General features: G+C 39.3%; 1 protein-coding gene and 1 long non-coding RNA gene across 3 annotated transcripts in view; one reads left to right on the top strand and one right to left on the bottom strand.

Moving 5' to 3' along the window:
* The window catches only part of LOC146458389 (uncharacterized), a 20,195-nt gene extending 6,055 nt beyond the window's left edge, over window positions 1-14,140 (bottom strand). The window contains exon 1 of the mRNA XM_085090691.1: window positions 14,119-14,140. The gene's annotated coding sequence lies outside the window, so the exon portion shown is untranslated. The remainder of the gene's footprint in view (window positions 1-14,118) is intronic.
* On the top strand, window positions 3,314-14,887 carry LOC146458388 (uncharacterized). 2 transcript variants are annotated; one of them, XR_014858212.1, is made up of 4 exons: window positions 3,314-3,481; window positions 11,593-11,760; window positions 12,686-12,752; window positions 13,519-14,887. It is a non-coding gene; the product is annotated as an uncharacterized LOC146458388 (long non-coding RNA). The 2 variants fall into 2 exon arrangements; XR_014858211.1 differs by lacking the exons at window positions 12,686-12,752; window positions 13,519-14,887 and adding an exon at window positions 12,298-12,427.
* The last annotated feature ends 1,368 nt before the right edge of the window (window positions 14,888-16,255 follow it).

Below are 16,255 nucleotides of genomic sequence, written 5' to 3'. Positions count from 1 at the left end.
GTACGCCTTCAGGAGCTCAGGTACAAGAGATATTTGCACGGGACCAGCTAACTTGATGGTGTACGCTTTAGGAGCGTGTCCACCTTTCAGTGGTGTAAGTTCTGAAAGAGTGTATACGACTGTAGTGGACTCGTACCACAACAACGCAGCGGATTAGAGGAGGGCGGGATGACAGGACCAGGACAGGACAAACAAATAACAACAGAAAGTTGCTTTGGCAAAAAAAATAAATAAATAAATAAATAAAAAATAATAAATAAATAAATGAACGAATGATAATTATAATAATTGTTTATGTTTTCCCTCAATTTCATGAAGAAAAATTTACAACATTCCAAAATACCTGGTCGATTAAATTTCCATCATCATGTTTATCCAGTCATTATCAGTTAAGGGTACTCAACAGTTTATTTCGGTGGATGTTTGTTCGGAAGGCCTTGCTCGTCGCTCAGAAATTCGGATTTAGCCGCTAAGAAAATCTAAAGTTCTCTTCGGCAAAATGCTAGCTCAAAATTTCAGTCGAATTCCTAAAGTTGGTAAACTACCGTAAAGTTCCGATAGTAGCGACCCTCGTTACTTTCGGAATTAGCAGCGTTTGGGGCTCGTTACTTTCGGAGAGTCGTTACTTTTGGGGAGTCGTTATTTTCGGGGAACAAACACCATGAAGCAAGCTAGCGCTTGCTCTTTTCTCCGAAATGAAAAATTATATGATTCGCGCAGAGCTCAAACAACAGACAGAATTAGGACCATTTGCACTACCCATTTTTGGTAGCAGGGACAGTGAAATAAACATCAATGGTCTACCGGACTACCACATGAATGAATCAGCCGATGTAGAATCGAATTCTTCTCGGCTGACTCAGGGGAGGAAAGATAAACTCAGTGCTTTTGCTCCATGACACACCAATGCGTTTTATACTGCAGTATATATAGAGTTTTCAATTTTCATTTGAAGAAACGCTCCTGTTGTTAATTAATACGAAAATTCTACCAGTTAGTTTTCACATTACGCCATCAGTGAACTGATGTCAAGGACGAATGATGGCTTAAGGTTTTCATTGTTGTAAAGTGTCTTATCGTGATCAATTTGTCCATGCACGAAGTACATTAAAAATTTGACTATGGATTGGAAAACAATAAAAGCATTCGGTATTTGTATAACGTAATTAAAAAAAAACTTGCATGGCCTCGCTACTTTTTGGGGGACTCGCTACTTTCGGGGGGGTGGGGGGGTTGGTTACTTTACTACTCGGGATTTATTAGAAGCCACAAAGTTTTGACGTTACTTTCGGGGGGTCGTTACTTTCGAAGGGTCGTTACTATCGGAACTTTACGGTAATTCCTTTCGTTATCGAAGGAGTGAATGTGTCGTTAAAAATGTGAAAAAAGGTCACTCAAATTTCTGCAAGGCTGATCGGACTGCGTAGGAAACTTAACATGGCAGTGACATGACAGAGACCAAACCGAGAATCAACAGAATGCACAACAAAAATGCTGCAAGTATAAGCAGGATCTGTGAAAGATCTAATCAGCTGGCGGCAAAAACTAGTATTAAAATTAAAATTTGGGAAATAAAATCCCGTTTCCTAAAAAGCCAGTCTGCAACTGACAAACCTGAAATTTTCAGCTATATAAAGCATCAATCTGTATCGGCTTACAAAAACATGTCTTTAAATGGAAGAAAACGATCTGTAGCACAGAGGCAAGAATTTAATTGTTTTACTTTAATGTTCTCGTTGGGTGCAAAAACAAAGCTTTTTATTCTCATGAGACTCAACATGGCCGCCGACTGACAAGGGTCTATCGATAACGCGTATCAACAACTTCTAGTTCCCAGGTGACTGTAAATCCTGTGATGAATGATAGGTGTCACCATTCAGCCAATAGAATTCGTTATTTTTTCCAGCCAGCCAATCAGAAGAACCAGATTAAGCTTCATTCCGGGAGCCGTCAAGCTAGCCTGCAAAATTCGCGCCCTTTTTGTTCAACTTTTTTCACCTTGTTCAAAATATTCAAGCAATGAGTTCACACATCCGCACTACAACGAGAGCCGAGTATATTTTTGTTTTCTTCTCCGAGTTTTGAGCTAAAATATCTCTTAACAGTAACAAGAATCATATATGCACAGTGGGAAGACGGAAAGTAAACTTTGGAGACTGTTTTCGCATTGCGAGGTAAGAAATTATCAACAAACAGTTTGCACTTTCAACTGATGTACAGGCTGGCGTTTGCAGTTAAGTTTCAGGGCTTTTTTAATGTTAGTACTCGCATCAAATTTGTTTTTATTTACTTTTCGCAGCGTTTTATATGACCAAGAAGAAAGCTCCAACCTCCAAGGCTACGATTGAAGCGTTAAAAGTTGCAAAAACGACGCAAAATGTTATTTCTTTGAAGATCACAGCTTTACGCGTGGAAACTCGCCGGGTGAGAATTCATGGCAAACTGACAGTCTGACAACAACTATTGACACAAAAAAGCTAAGGTGAGGTTACTTTCAACTTAATTTTATCAAATAAGAGTGGCAAGAGTGGAATTTATTTTCTCTCCTTTAATAATTGTTGCCTGAAACTGCAATAATTCGTGCGCTTCGTTGAACCAGCGCGAAACCTTTCAAAGTTTCATTTTGCGGGAAAAACAAAACTATTTACATCGCAAACATAACATTTATAATTATAGAGCCAGAAATAACTCTCTTTTTAACACTTTGTAGTTTGCTATTTTTGAAGGAAAATTATGTTGTTTTGATAGATGGTCTTGATTTTGAACAAAAGTAGCGTAGGGTGCAAGTTACCATTCAAGGTGACAAACATGTTTGTTTGGATTTGAGAAAACAAATTCTGACTTTTGAAGTTTAGAAAAGACTGTTAGCTTTCAGGATCCAAAAATACATCAAGTTAGGAATCCTTGTCACACCACCGCAAGTCACCGGACAGGGAAGATTTGAAGGCTATCTGAATTTCTTTGAGCACTTGCGAAACCAAAGTCTGAAAACAAAAAAAAAAAAAAATACAGTCTTGGGAGCGATTCAAACCCGTTCGAGGAACTCGAGCAGTGAAGGATATTTTTTCAGGCTTTCTCCTCTCATCTGCTTTAGTTTCGTACATACATTAAATTGTGGTAGTCTTCCATTGAAATTCATCATCTACTGTTTAACAAACATATGATATTTCATGTTACTCAAATTTAAGTTTCTTTAAGCAATTTTTAATCGAACTTTAAGGCGCTTCATCATTCTCTAAACAAACTCAGTACCATTTGCGAAATTTATACAAACAGTCATGTATCTAAACTCCTCCTTTGTTTTGTTTTCAGGAAAATAATTGATTCTTCACATGAAATTGTCCCTGCTATGGACAACCTACATCGATTCTTCAATTTGGTACAATTTCTCTATGGACACCAATGAACTATCTGATGCATGAATGGAAACTTCAAGTAGCAAGACAGAGACAGAGTCCGTCGAAGACCTTTTATGGTCTGGGTATCGTACCCTTTCAGACTTGTTTTTCACTGGGGTAGGGTTAGTTAAGGGGGGTAATAATATATTAAGTTAGCTCTGAATGGAACCCAGCTCCTTTTTTGCGACGTTTATAATGCGTCCACCGTCTTCGATCGCAATATGTTTTCCGACTATATTTTTTTTTCAGCTACTGATCCACAAATGGTCCTGCTCTTCGACTTTTTCGACTTTTTAACTTCTTGCCAGAACCGTCCGTATGATTCGCAATTGGGTTTTGTGGACATAGATTTGGTTGATTGGCATTTCGACTGATTGGCTTTCGGATTTGACTCTTCTCGCTTTTCAAGAGATTGGCATTTAGGATTAAATGGCTTTTTAATCGAGTTTTCTTTGTTTTCTTGCTTCCTCCATTATCAGCTTTGCCGTTGTTTAACCGTCGGCGCGTTTTTCCGACTTCTGCAAGTGTCAGTGGCCTCAGCTCAGTAGCAGAATTCTCTCTGCAACTGAGGCGAGCCAGCCTGGGTCCATTCAGATTGCATATGCTTAAACGCTGTTCACTGGGCTCTTCAAGCCAATTAGTACCCTGCCTAACTGGTTTGAATGCCAAGTGTTGGGAAGTAAATGGGATTAATTTTATGCTTAAGTGAAGTATATTTTATGAGGCACCTTTAGACGTCGCATTATCTTCTTGACTTGAAGGTAGCTTCAGTTTGATAGTGTTTCGTGAGATATGCCTTAAATCGCAATCTTCAACGTTTAAGCATTATTTACAAAAATAGCATGTGGTCGAATTCACTTCGACATTTATGCACCACTGCCAATAACTGCGATGCGCAGTTTATGGCTCGTCATGAGGTTGAATTCACTTCGACATGCATGCACCACTGCCAATAACTGCGAAACGCAGTTTATGGCTCGTCAGGTGGTCGAATTCTGTCACCTCGACATGCATGCACCACTGCCAACGACTTCGATACGCAGTTCAGTATGGCTCGTCGAAATTTTTTTCCATGAGGTCCATTTCGATTTGCTTTTTTTCTATGAATAATCAGTTTCATCACGGAAATTCCGTTCCGATCTGGTGTAGTAGGTGTTTCTTCTCTTATAGCTGATAATTCGTATCGGCTGTTTTTCTCGTGTCGCTTTTATTTCTCGTGAACATCTAGTTTTTGCCACAGATACTATAGGCTTGTAGTTTTCTGTCCTCTCTTGTAATCGATCATTCGTGTCCGCTTCTGTCTTTCCAGTGATACATTTTAATTGCGACTTTTTTCCGTGATATTTTTTCGATTCTGTTTTTCTCTTTTGAAGACGCGGCTTTCATAGCACCAATAATGAATTTCGATCTTAAACTGTAGGCTGATAGCTTTCCTGTTACGATAGGTTGATAGCTTTCCTGTTATGATAGGCTGATAGCTTTCCTGTTACGATAGGCTCATAGCTTTCTTTCCACTTCTGTCTTGCTAAACAACTTAACCACTTAAGAACATATATCGCACGCATTTTTGTTGGTCAAATAAAAATATCGTAGAAAATGTTTCTTATTAAGGTTGCTCAATCGTTTTCTTCTCCGTGGGGTGGGATGTTGGGTTACTTTAGGGTGGGGTGGGTGGGTAAAACAGCAATAAATACAAACGATCATTAACATTAAGTAATAGATTAGACGCGGGAGTTCATGTGATGTCTAACATCACATGGGCTGGTCGCGTACCTGGTATAAATAACTGTTAACATACGTTAATTAATACGTTAGAATGTTAAACTATTTTAAGGATTATTTACATGATTTTTGAGGTGTAGTAGTTCTTGGGATGACTAGCATCCAGTAAGCTGACCGTGCCTATTTAATTAGTTAGATCTGCTCGACAAAACTGAGGATCACAAGACTCGGGTCAAATAGAAAAGAAACCGAACTACGATGAACAAAATCAGGGAACTGAAGAGAGTGTTCTGAAGAAGAAGAAGAAGAAGAAGAAGAAGAAGAAGAAGAAGAAGAAGAAGAAGAAGAAGGAGGAGGAGGAGGAGGAGGAGGAGGAGGAGGAGGAGGAGGAGGAGGAGGAGGAGAAGAAAAGAGGACGAGGAGGGGGTGAAAGAAACTGTTGACTTTGAGCTTAGTTTACCCTAGCTATTTTTCTTTTGCTCTGTTCACCTTTTGGTCTGTTTTCTCTGAAGGGCTCAAGGAGATTTCTGTTGTCTTTGCTACGGAGACGCTCTCGTGAGTCTCGATATCGTCTGTTACTCTACTTGATAAATAAAAAAGAAAGAAGAACGCGCTGAAAGGCATCAGAAACAGGAAGAAAAAAGTCAAAAAGGAAGAATGGTAAAAAACATGGATGACTAAAAGAAGACATCTCTGGAGATAAAAGGAGAGCAAGAGTGTCGGAAGAAGCCAAGCAGTTTGTCCTGGAATTTACAAGTTTAACTTTGAAAGAAAGTCAGTTTCCATGTTAAAATTTTGCAACAGTGGTGCGAGGGTTCATGGAATACTTCTTATTCCATGGGCTGGTCGCGCGCTGTTTGCCTTTTATTGATTCAGTTGATGTAATTTGGTATGTAGGCTCTAAAACTGGGTCAGAAAACAAGATCAAGAATATCAGCAAGAACGTGACAATGGAAGCTGTGTATAAATGACCAAAAATTCCGGTTGCATCTGTAGACGGCAACTAGCAGTGAAGACCTGTTAAGAGAGCAAGAAAGGATACAACAAAGCAAGAAGCGCTGACAGGAAGAAAAAGAAGACTTTGGCGATATTTGATACTTCCCATAATAATCAACATAATTTTAAGTCCAGTAAGAGATGGGTAGAGCGGGGATTCATGGGATATCACGCGTCCCATGGGTCGGTCGCGGGCCCAGGTTACACGTAGGGAAAATTCCTTACAGATCAAGAATCCTGGCAAGAAAAAACGGTACGTTGAAGTTGCAGCTAAGCCATAGAAATCAAGACAATTTCAGGAGGACACAACAAGAACATTGAAGGCAAGGAAAATCTAAGGAGCCATCCTCGTGAGAAGATTCAGCAGAAGAAACACGAAGACGCAGGGAACATCAGAAGATTCAATCTTAACCTAATTTTAATTTTAGCCGAGTTCATAATTAAACAGAGTGGTGCGGGGGTTCATGGGACACCTTGCTTCCCATGGACTGGTCGCGTACTCTTTTAGTGACTAGCTATTTAGGAAATGGAGAGCAATGGTTTGTAAAGATCGCTTTGAACAAGGAAAAACCTGGGAGTTGGAACACAAAATCACAAGGAAGACAGAAAGCCCTTCGAAAGGATTGTGATTATGGGAAAAATACTGCAGAAGAGCAGAAAACCAGCAAACATATTAACTGACCAGGGAAAAGAAACAAGCAAAAAAGGACGCAGGCTGCTACATCGGATGTATTCGTACATGCCCCAGGTTACTCGTGCTGTGGTCTCTGCATGTATCTGTGACGTGGATCTGGTGCTACATGTGGTCTTCAGCTTTGCTTTTCACTTCAACTTTCTCTTAATGTTGGAGCTCATCTCTACTACGACGTCTAATCAATGCCTGGTCAAACCTTTATCAAATTTCTCCTTAGCTTTCTTGTACACACCTTGAGCCCTTTCACGGATTTTCCCGCCTTTAAGGTTTTACTTTTGACAGCATTTAGCCGTCCTATTCTCTTTCTTCTCGTCTCTTCTCTGTTCTATTTCTTTATGTTATTGTCTTCCCATTTGTATACGCTTCTTCTTCCTTGAAGCCTTCTCAGACTCAAATGTTTCCTACCCTGACATTGGTCTATCTACGCTTTGATCGAATTTCTCGTTTTCTTATTTACTAAACAAAACAAGTTTTCTTTGCCGCCCGCCTATGCTCGCATCCTTTCTATAAGAGTTTCCTCTTCTTAATACTGTGGCCTTCGCAACCTGGTTTCTAAGTTCAACCTTTGTAAGCCCCTTTAAACTTCTATCCCCCGTCCAAGTACTGACTTCTCTCAGATTTTTAATCGTAACTGCTTGTTTTCATGCTTAACTTCTTTGTTAAGCTGCTTTCTCGATAATGATCTTGGCCTTACTAAACGCTGATGTTGTCAAGATATTTAAGCCGATCTGATAGTGTTTCCTTGGGTTCAACTTGACGTTCCTTCTTCAGTTCTAAGATTACTGAACCGCTAATACGGATAGAAGACAGTAGTTTTTCCCGTCCTTTCCTCTAACATTACTTTGAACTTGAGTGCTGTCTGGGTCTTTTTGTATCCTGTTTTACCTCTCATATATGTGCCTTCAGTTACTTAAAACTGTCTTAAGGTCTCTATTGACAAACGCATTCCTTTCTTTCTAGACAACAAGTTACGTATAAGTGCTCTAACTCAGCTCAATCCTTTTCATCCACTGTGGAATACAAGGTCAGAAGGTGTTACCTGTTGTGAGTTCTGTAACGTGAATGTTTTATGAGGTGGAATAGTCAGCATCATGACCATGCCTGGAGCCGGAGAGCCAGGTGCTGTTGTTTGTCAGGTCTCTCACTTGAGAGCTCTTCGCCTTAACGCACTTAAATCTTCCACAAATGAATGCCAGGAACGACTTCGCTTGTCTTTATTCCTTCTATTCTTCACTGCAATTAACTTGAGTGACAGGCCTATTCCTGTGCGATGTCTTCCTCAGAATCATTACACTGAGTTAATTTTATGCCCTGGTGAGTGACTGAGTTTATTACAACCTTGAAAGGAAACCAAGCGTTTCAGTGCAAAACATAACTGGTTCCCGTTTCACTAAGATCGCCTGTTTGGTTAAAACCATACCTAAGGGGTTTGGGCTGAGTGCTTGTACTTTTGCAACCTTTCTCCAATGTTTCCGACTGTATATTTCAGCCTTCTGTAATTCTGTTTTGATTTCATAGCTAATGAAATCTAACAAGCATTTCCAGTCATCATCGTCATTGTTAGTCCCACCACCACCACCACTACCACCATCATCATCATCATCATCATCATCATCATCATCATCATCATCATCATCATCATCGTTTTACTGAGATCTTTATTGAAACTTTGGTGTCTTGGTTGAGCACCTGACCTGTTTGGTTAAAACCATATTTAAGGGGTTTGAGCTAAGTGCTTGTAATTTTGCCAACTTTCTCCAATACTCAAAGGCTGTACATTTCAGTCTACTACAACTCTGTTTTCATTTTATGGCCTCTGAATTCCATTCATTATCATCATCATCATTATCATCATCATCATCATCATCATCATCATCATCATCATCATCATTATCATCATCGTCATCACCCTCTACTAAATATTTTGTTACAGGTATAAATAGTGCTATAGCTTGCAAGAAACTGGATGATACCAAGTTCCGAGATGTCTAATACAAAGCTATTGACGCCTTTTCTGAAACCTATGTGGGGATCACTGCTTACCCCCGGCCCTTGGCGCCTTGTTTTTTGGCTGCGTCAGACTTACAATTTCAGCCAAGATGATCATTTATCAACAACGCTTCATCTCGGTCTTCAAACATAATACTGTTCGGCAATAGTGAAGAATCCGCAGATTTCAGACACCTCAACTACATACTGTCGAGTATGAATTCAGAAACTACTTCACTTCGTTATTCTTATAATGGTTTATATCGTTTCATATTCAACCCCAGTCATAATCATCGACATTCAATTCATGCTCGTCGTTGCTTTTTCTACACGCCTGCGTATTTCGTGATCATCTCATATACACTCAGGAATCATCATCCGAATAACTCGACTTGTGCGATCATTATTGCTACCTGTAGACTCCAACTTCGAGTGCATAATCTCGTCAGGAATTGCTTTTATTAAGTCATCTACATCTTCAGACGTCTCCTGCTCAATTTACATGCATGCATCAACTTCCGCAGGCTACAGATGGTTCCGTGCTTGCTTCACGCAAGTCTCATAAGCAAATGGCAATTCCATACCTCCAAATTGGTACCAAGATCCTCATGCATTCTGGTTTTATGCATTTGCCATCGTTTTGTAGGTAATGTCCTTACTTCTATCGTTTGTACAGTTCGATCCACTTACCACATCCGTCGTCTCGTGTTCACTCTTCATACATACAGCATATCGTCCGATAAACAGACGATTGCGTGTTTCGATGCAACCTATAACTGACCGGACTCTTCGTTTCCATCTTTGCAATTCAATTTTCGATGCTCATCCGTTAAAAACTTGGGCACTCATCGTTTCGCAGGCATTGGTCATTTACCTGCATCATTACCTTCTGTTCACTGTAAACGCCTTCGTTCTCTGTCACATTTCCATTACTCGATCCGTCAATTTGGGTAAGTTATGCACAAAACTGGGAGCTTAAGGTTTTCGTTATGCAGGCGGTTGCATGTTTTTCCCACGGAATTTTCTATGCAATCTTTAATTCACCATTTCGTTCCGTAATTCATTTCGATTTCCGCCTTATCTACGCTGATCCCGCGTATCCGTCATCTTTCGCAAACTAACCGGCTGTCTTATATCTATCGTTTCGTGCTGTTTAATCGATTTGCACCATCCATAGTATCTTATGCGATCAACTTTCTGCACGCCTTTGCCTTCTACAATCGATATTGGTGCGGTGAACTTTACATAAATGCATTCCGTGTTTCTTCAAAATATTGCGGTCCATCATCGTCTTCGGCCATCTTTTTCGATAGTATTACCTTGTCATGCCTTATCATTGACTTGCTATGCAATGCACAAGCCATCGAAATACCGCGCGCAACTGTCACTATCATCATTTGCGATCTTGATTTACCATCATTGTCTTCTCGCCGCAGTCACTCTTCAATGCCTTTTTCGTCTTAGCATAGCCTGCTAATACAAATTTTCCAACACACGGATCACCAAGTAGAAGTCACGTGGTGGATGTTCTGACCGTGCGGGAAGTTAGGACTCTCATAAATGCTTTACACTTTTCCTTTTTCAACAAACTTTACTTCTTGGTCCAAAGGTCTGGCCTGGATGTACATCAGTTTCTACTGCAATGACGCATATGGATCAGGAGACCACTGGTGGTAGTAGCAGTAGTAGAAGTAGTGGAGTCTTTATTTAGCGAGGAAAATCATAATAGTGGCTAACATTAACAAACTCAATAAACTTTGGCACTGCTAAAGAAGCCACCGAGATCCCACGTTTGCAGAGGAAGCTGTTTACAATGGCAGGCGTTACTGTTCTGTTTTTCCTTTGTTGGAGTTTCCCCGGAGTGATTCCTGGAGGAGTCGGCTCCCAAAACGTTGAAGAACGCACTGCCGTCTAGACATACTGCTCCTGGATAACTACACAATACCTTTGCTTAATCAACACTGTACTGCACTTCAGGCTTTCTCGCCCTCCAAATTTTACCTGTTAGAGTTTCAACTCAGTCAATATGATATAACATATCATTCGCTCTCATATTTTTTTTATGACCTTTGAGAGTCACTCTTTAATCTACGTGTGGCCTCTGACTCCTCACTTGTCTCCTGATTTCTAACTGACATCTCTAAGAGCATCTTTCTCTTCTCACACCATGTCCCAGGTTTCTTTTGACGTTAAAACTGAGGACTGAATTCAAGGCTCAATTCTGTATTTTCTAAACTCTAGAGCCTTACGCTACTATTTCATATCCCTTCTTCAACTTCTAATTATTTCCTTCCCGATATATGTAGCGCTTGATGTATTTGTTATACTTGTTGTTTGTGTCAGTAGTTGTGTGTCTTTGTAGAGTGAGTGCACGAGCGCGTGTGAGAGAGAGTGAACACGCGCGACGCCCACAACTGCGCGAGCACGTACGCGGCGCAACTACATGACAACTACTTGACACACGCATCGGCAACCTTAATAACTCTGCTGGAGAGCTGGGCTTTGTTTCATTGGGCAGTGAAGTCAAAGTCGTTGAATAAAAGGTATGTGAAGATATCGTAGTTTTGAGAAACTAAGGGGGCGGTCATCGAGGATTACTAGCAGAAAAGATGCTTATCAGTTTGAGTCAATAACGGCTAAAAATGGAAGCAATGTTCTCTTTTAGATCACATCATCAAGATAAATGCCAACTGCTTCACAACGAGAGAAAATCTATCATGCATGGGGAGGAGAACGCCTCGTGGAACTCGTTAACGTTAATTTCTGTTTCAAAAACATGTTCTTGAATCCTAGATAAAACTTTGAAGAAGAGGGAGACAGAGGTTTTTTCAAAGAATGACTTTCTTGCACGTAGTCCAAGCTCTACCGCATTCAATGGAGGATACTTACCATATAATAGGTCTCAGTTGGGAAGCGGCCTATTGGATAGTCGGATAAGTGAAGGCGACGTAGGAACCAGAGGTATATTAACTCTCTCAAGAATTGAAATCGCTTTACTTTTTGTCATCGGAAAGCTCGATTGTTAGATTACCTTCACGCGATAAGTAAACGCTTGAAACGTAAATTTAGGACTATGTGAATCTATCTACGCACTGCTTCATTTAACGCTATTATTTGATCTCGGTGTAAATGAAATTCGTCCATCTTTTGAATTATTTTTTTTCCGTATTATAATTAGAAAACTGTCTATCAAACTAATCCGCTTTGCATCAATTCATTCTTCTCTGGGGGGGGGGGGGGGGGGATAGGGGGGATTTTTAACAACCAAAATGACTTGGCAAACCTTAAAGAACTCTTACATTCGACCCAGATGAAGACCACAAGCTTCATTTTGAGGACAACCTGTTCGGATGTTTAAAGGATAATTCCTCGATACAAGAGTAAAACACAGTTACTGTGCGACGAGGAAAATCCATCTGGGTCGCCACGCCTAGTGGGAGACGTTACTTAAATCAAAACACCTTTAAATAGTTTCAGAAATATTTTCTTGACTCCTAGGTGAAGCTTTGAAGAAAAGGAGGCAGAGGATGTTTTAAGTAACGATTTTCCGGCATGCAGTCCAAGCTCAACCACATTCAAGAAAAGCTAACAGAGAATGGTATTGTTCCTGAGCTAGCCCTACCCACCAAGTACGTTAACGGTCATTAAATCCAAAAAAGATGAAATCGCGTTTTATTTTGTAAAAGGAGATTCCCATCGTTGCATATTTTTACCTGTTTTAGAAATGGTTAAAACTTCTCTTTGCAATGCAAAAAAACAAAGGTTCGATCTTTCCAAATTTGTCTCCTTTTCATGTTGTGAATAGCGAAATGTTCGCTTTACATCAATTTATTCTTCTTTTCGTTGGTTGACTGATTTATTAATACTAATACATCGATCATTGCAGCTCCTGAAAGGAGGGAGACCGATGTCTTGAGATGTTGAACCAGATCTTCAGAAGAAGTGACTCAAAGGTACTTTTTCCTGATATAGCCCCCTCCCCTCCCCCCTATGACAATAAGCCACCAAGTCTCGGAAGCCAACATCGATCCTCTCGATAACAAACCCTCGTGGACCGCTAAAGCTAGCAGTTTAAGCTGTTGTACGATCTTAGCTTAGTATTGTCAGCCGGCCGTCAATATTAAAGTGAAAATTCCTTCCAGTTGTAAGCTCCTGAAAATAATCCTTCACCGAATTTATAAGTTCCGGAAAAGTCCTGTCACAAATGTTAGCCCAAGGTACCTTTTCACTTTGATGGCGTTGATAATTTTCGCTGCTCAATAATGGGAGCTATGCGAATCTCTTGTCAATACTCAGTAGCTAATGTTTCTCAACATCGCACTATTTATAAAGTATTTCTAAAATTTATAGATGATTTTTGAGGGGAGAGAGGAGGGATGACTTGAAAAACCGGACTACATCAATTGAACTACATACGTAAAGGGGAGCCGAACAAACACCGCCTTCACAGCTAGGAAATGCTGCTCTGGTATTGGTTCACAGGTTTGAGGACTTTAATGTTGCTACACACAGTTTAGTTCACGGGGATTTTGTTGTTTAATATGTATAAGCACCTTTATCAGCATTGTGAATGAAACAGCCCTGCATCTAAATAACTAGACTTTTTACTCTCGGTTTATGTTTTCTTTGATTGTTTGCGATGGCCTTTCCCTCGTAAACTATTTTCAAGAAAGAAATCCCAGTTTCCAGGCTAATTCCTACATTTTTCACCACACGCAGGTGTGACACAGGGGACTTTGAAAACTCCATGAAAGAATCGTCGGCAAGTCTCACCAGATGCGAGGCTCTCTCAACTCATACAAAGGCATATATAACCAGCACAAGATCATTACGATGGGCCAGCCGGTGTTCTTGTCTCCTTTTAAAGTAAAATCGTTTTGCATTCCACTTAGAGAAACCACTTACTGGATTATCTTTTTAATTGAGTGCTTGTAGAGCATTTCTTCGCTGGTTTTAGAAAAACGTACGTATAACGCAGAGACTGCTTCAAGCTGCGGCTTTACGGTTGCAACTAGAACAGTTTTCTAAGCCAATTATTAGAGCCACAAAGGAAAATACATAACCAGTTATTACACGAATAGATCCCTAAAGTTTATATCTCCTGTTGGTGATTGATAGTCTAAAACATACTAGGTTATTTTCTCACATTTTATGTCAAGGGGATCATTGCGAGAACCAGCGAGAAACCGCTATATTCAAGGTACTCAACATAAAGAAAGAATTTCCAATAGCTAGAGTACGAATTTAATTTAAGAAGATACGTCTGATACGTTAGGTTTATAATAACTAACATGGATCAATGTCTACTTGCTCTCTCACCTTTCTTGCTACAGAAGCAGATCGCTCCGGAATAAATCAGTGTTTTGACATAAGGCCAAATTCATCAGATATATACAAAATCCAGGGAGATTCTTGATTCTGAGCTTGGAACGTTAAATGCTGTAGAATGTATAAATTAAGAGTGGGTAATAATGTAAATGTAAGATTTGAACTAGTGCGCGCGTTAGCAAATAACTTTCAATAAAAGAATGACGATGCACACATTAGGTGTAAAAGAGAGAGTGCAAGCAAACAGAATTAACTGATAAGGGATGTTTATTTAAGATGGATCAAGTAGAGATGATGATTATATATAAGATTTATACGTGTACAAGTGTTGGCACTCAGCAGAAAAAACTAATTAAGATTAGGGATGAGGTTATATACGCTAAATAGAGTCCGCATGTAAGTAAAAAACTAATAATTGTCATCAGGAAGGGAGATCATGTTTATGTAAGATTAGGAAATTCGTGACTGCAAACAACTGGTAGCTGTATTAAGAAGGGGTGATGTGCTTATATCAGATTAGTAGAGTGCGCGTGTTAGAAAACAATTGATAAATGAAGGAATAGCTATAATTACGTGTAAGGGATGATGATGTTTATATCATAACAACCGATAAATGAATTAAGAAAGGTGGCAACAATTACATATTAGATGAGAGCGTGCGTGTTAGCAAACAACTTAAAACTGAACTAAGAGAGGGATGGTAGTGTTTATATAAAAGAGTATACGTGATAGCATACAACTGATAAAAAGAATTAACAAGGGATGGCGATGTTTACATAAGAAAAGTAGAGTGAGTGTGTTATTAAACAACAAATAAATGAATTAAGAAGGGATGGTAATAATTATGTAAGATCAGAAGAATGCGCGTGTTTGTAAACAACCTATAATTGAATTATGAGAGGATGGTATTGTTTCTCAAGATTATAATAATAAATTGCGCGTGTTAGCAGACAAATAATACTTGTGTCAACACAAGCATTATTTGTCTGCTAACACGCGCAATCTATTATTATAAAGAAGGGTGATCATGGTTATAGGAAAATAGTAGGGCGCGTGTGTAAGTAAACAAATGATAATTGAATTACCAAGGAGTGGTGAATTTTAAAAATGATTAGTTAAGTATGCCTGTTAAAAACCAACTTAAAATTGAATTTAATTCAATAAGAAAGGATGGTAATATTTATATAAGGTTAGATTGCGCGTGTTAGCAAACAAATGGTACTTGCATTAAAAAGGGTGATCAAGATGGAGTAGTAGAGATGGAATAGTAGAGTGCGCGTGTTAGCAAACAGCTGATAAGTCAATTAGGAATAGATGGTAATGTTTATAATAAATTATGAAGGGTTGGTGATGTTAATATAAGATTAGTGGAGTGCGTGTGAAGCTTTGCAAGCGACAGATAAATGAATTATGAAGGTATGGTAATGTTTATATAAGACTAGTGGATTGCGCGTGCTAGCAAACACTGATAAATGAATTTTTTAGGGATGGTTATGTTTATGCAGGACTCATAGAGTGCGCTTGCTATAAACGACTGACAAATAAATTGGGTAGGGATGGTAATGCTTATATAAGATACGTAGACTGCGCGTGCTAGCAAACGACTGATAACAAATGATTTATGTAGGGAAGATAATGCTTATATAATATTAGTAGATTGCGCGTGCTAGTGAACGACTGATAATAACAAATGATTTATGTAGGGAAGATAATGCTTATATAAGATTAGTAGAGTGCGCGTGCTGATGTAGAGTGCGCGTGCTGACAAATGATTTATGTAGGGAAGATAATGCTTATATAATGTTAGTAGATTGCGCGTGCTAGTGAACGACTGATAATAACAAATGATTTATGTAGGGAAGATAATGCTTATATAAGATTAGTAGAGTGCGCGTGCTAGTGAACAACTGATAAATGAATTTAGTAGGGATCGTGATGAATCTCTAAGATTAGTAGAGTGCGCGTGCTAGTAAATGACTGATTAATGAATTTAGTAGGGATGGTGATGAATCTATAAAATTAGTAGAGTGCGCGTGCTAGTGAACGACTGATAATAACAAATGACTTGTGAAGGGTTGATAATGCTTATATAATATTAGTAGAGTGCGCGTGCTAGCAAAAAACTGAT

This window comes from Pavona decussata, unplaced genomic scaffold (assembly GCF_977016875.1).
Source record: "Pavona decussata unplaced genomic scaffold, jaPavDecu1.1 SCAFFOLD_233, whole genome shotgun sequence".
Taxonomy (NCBI): Eukaryota; Metazoa; Cnidaria; class Anthozoa; order Scleractinia; family Agariciidae; genus Pavona; species Pavona decussata.
The sequence above is the reverse complement of the archived record's forward strand: the minus strand, read 5'-3'. Positions and strand labels throughout refer to the sequence as shown.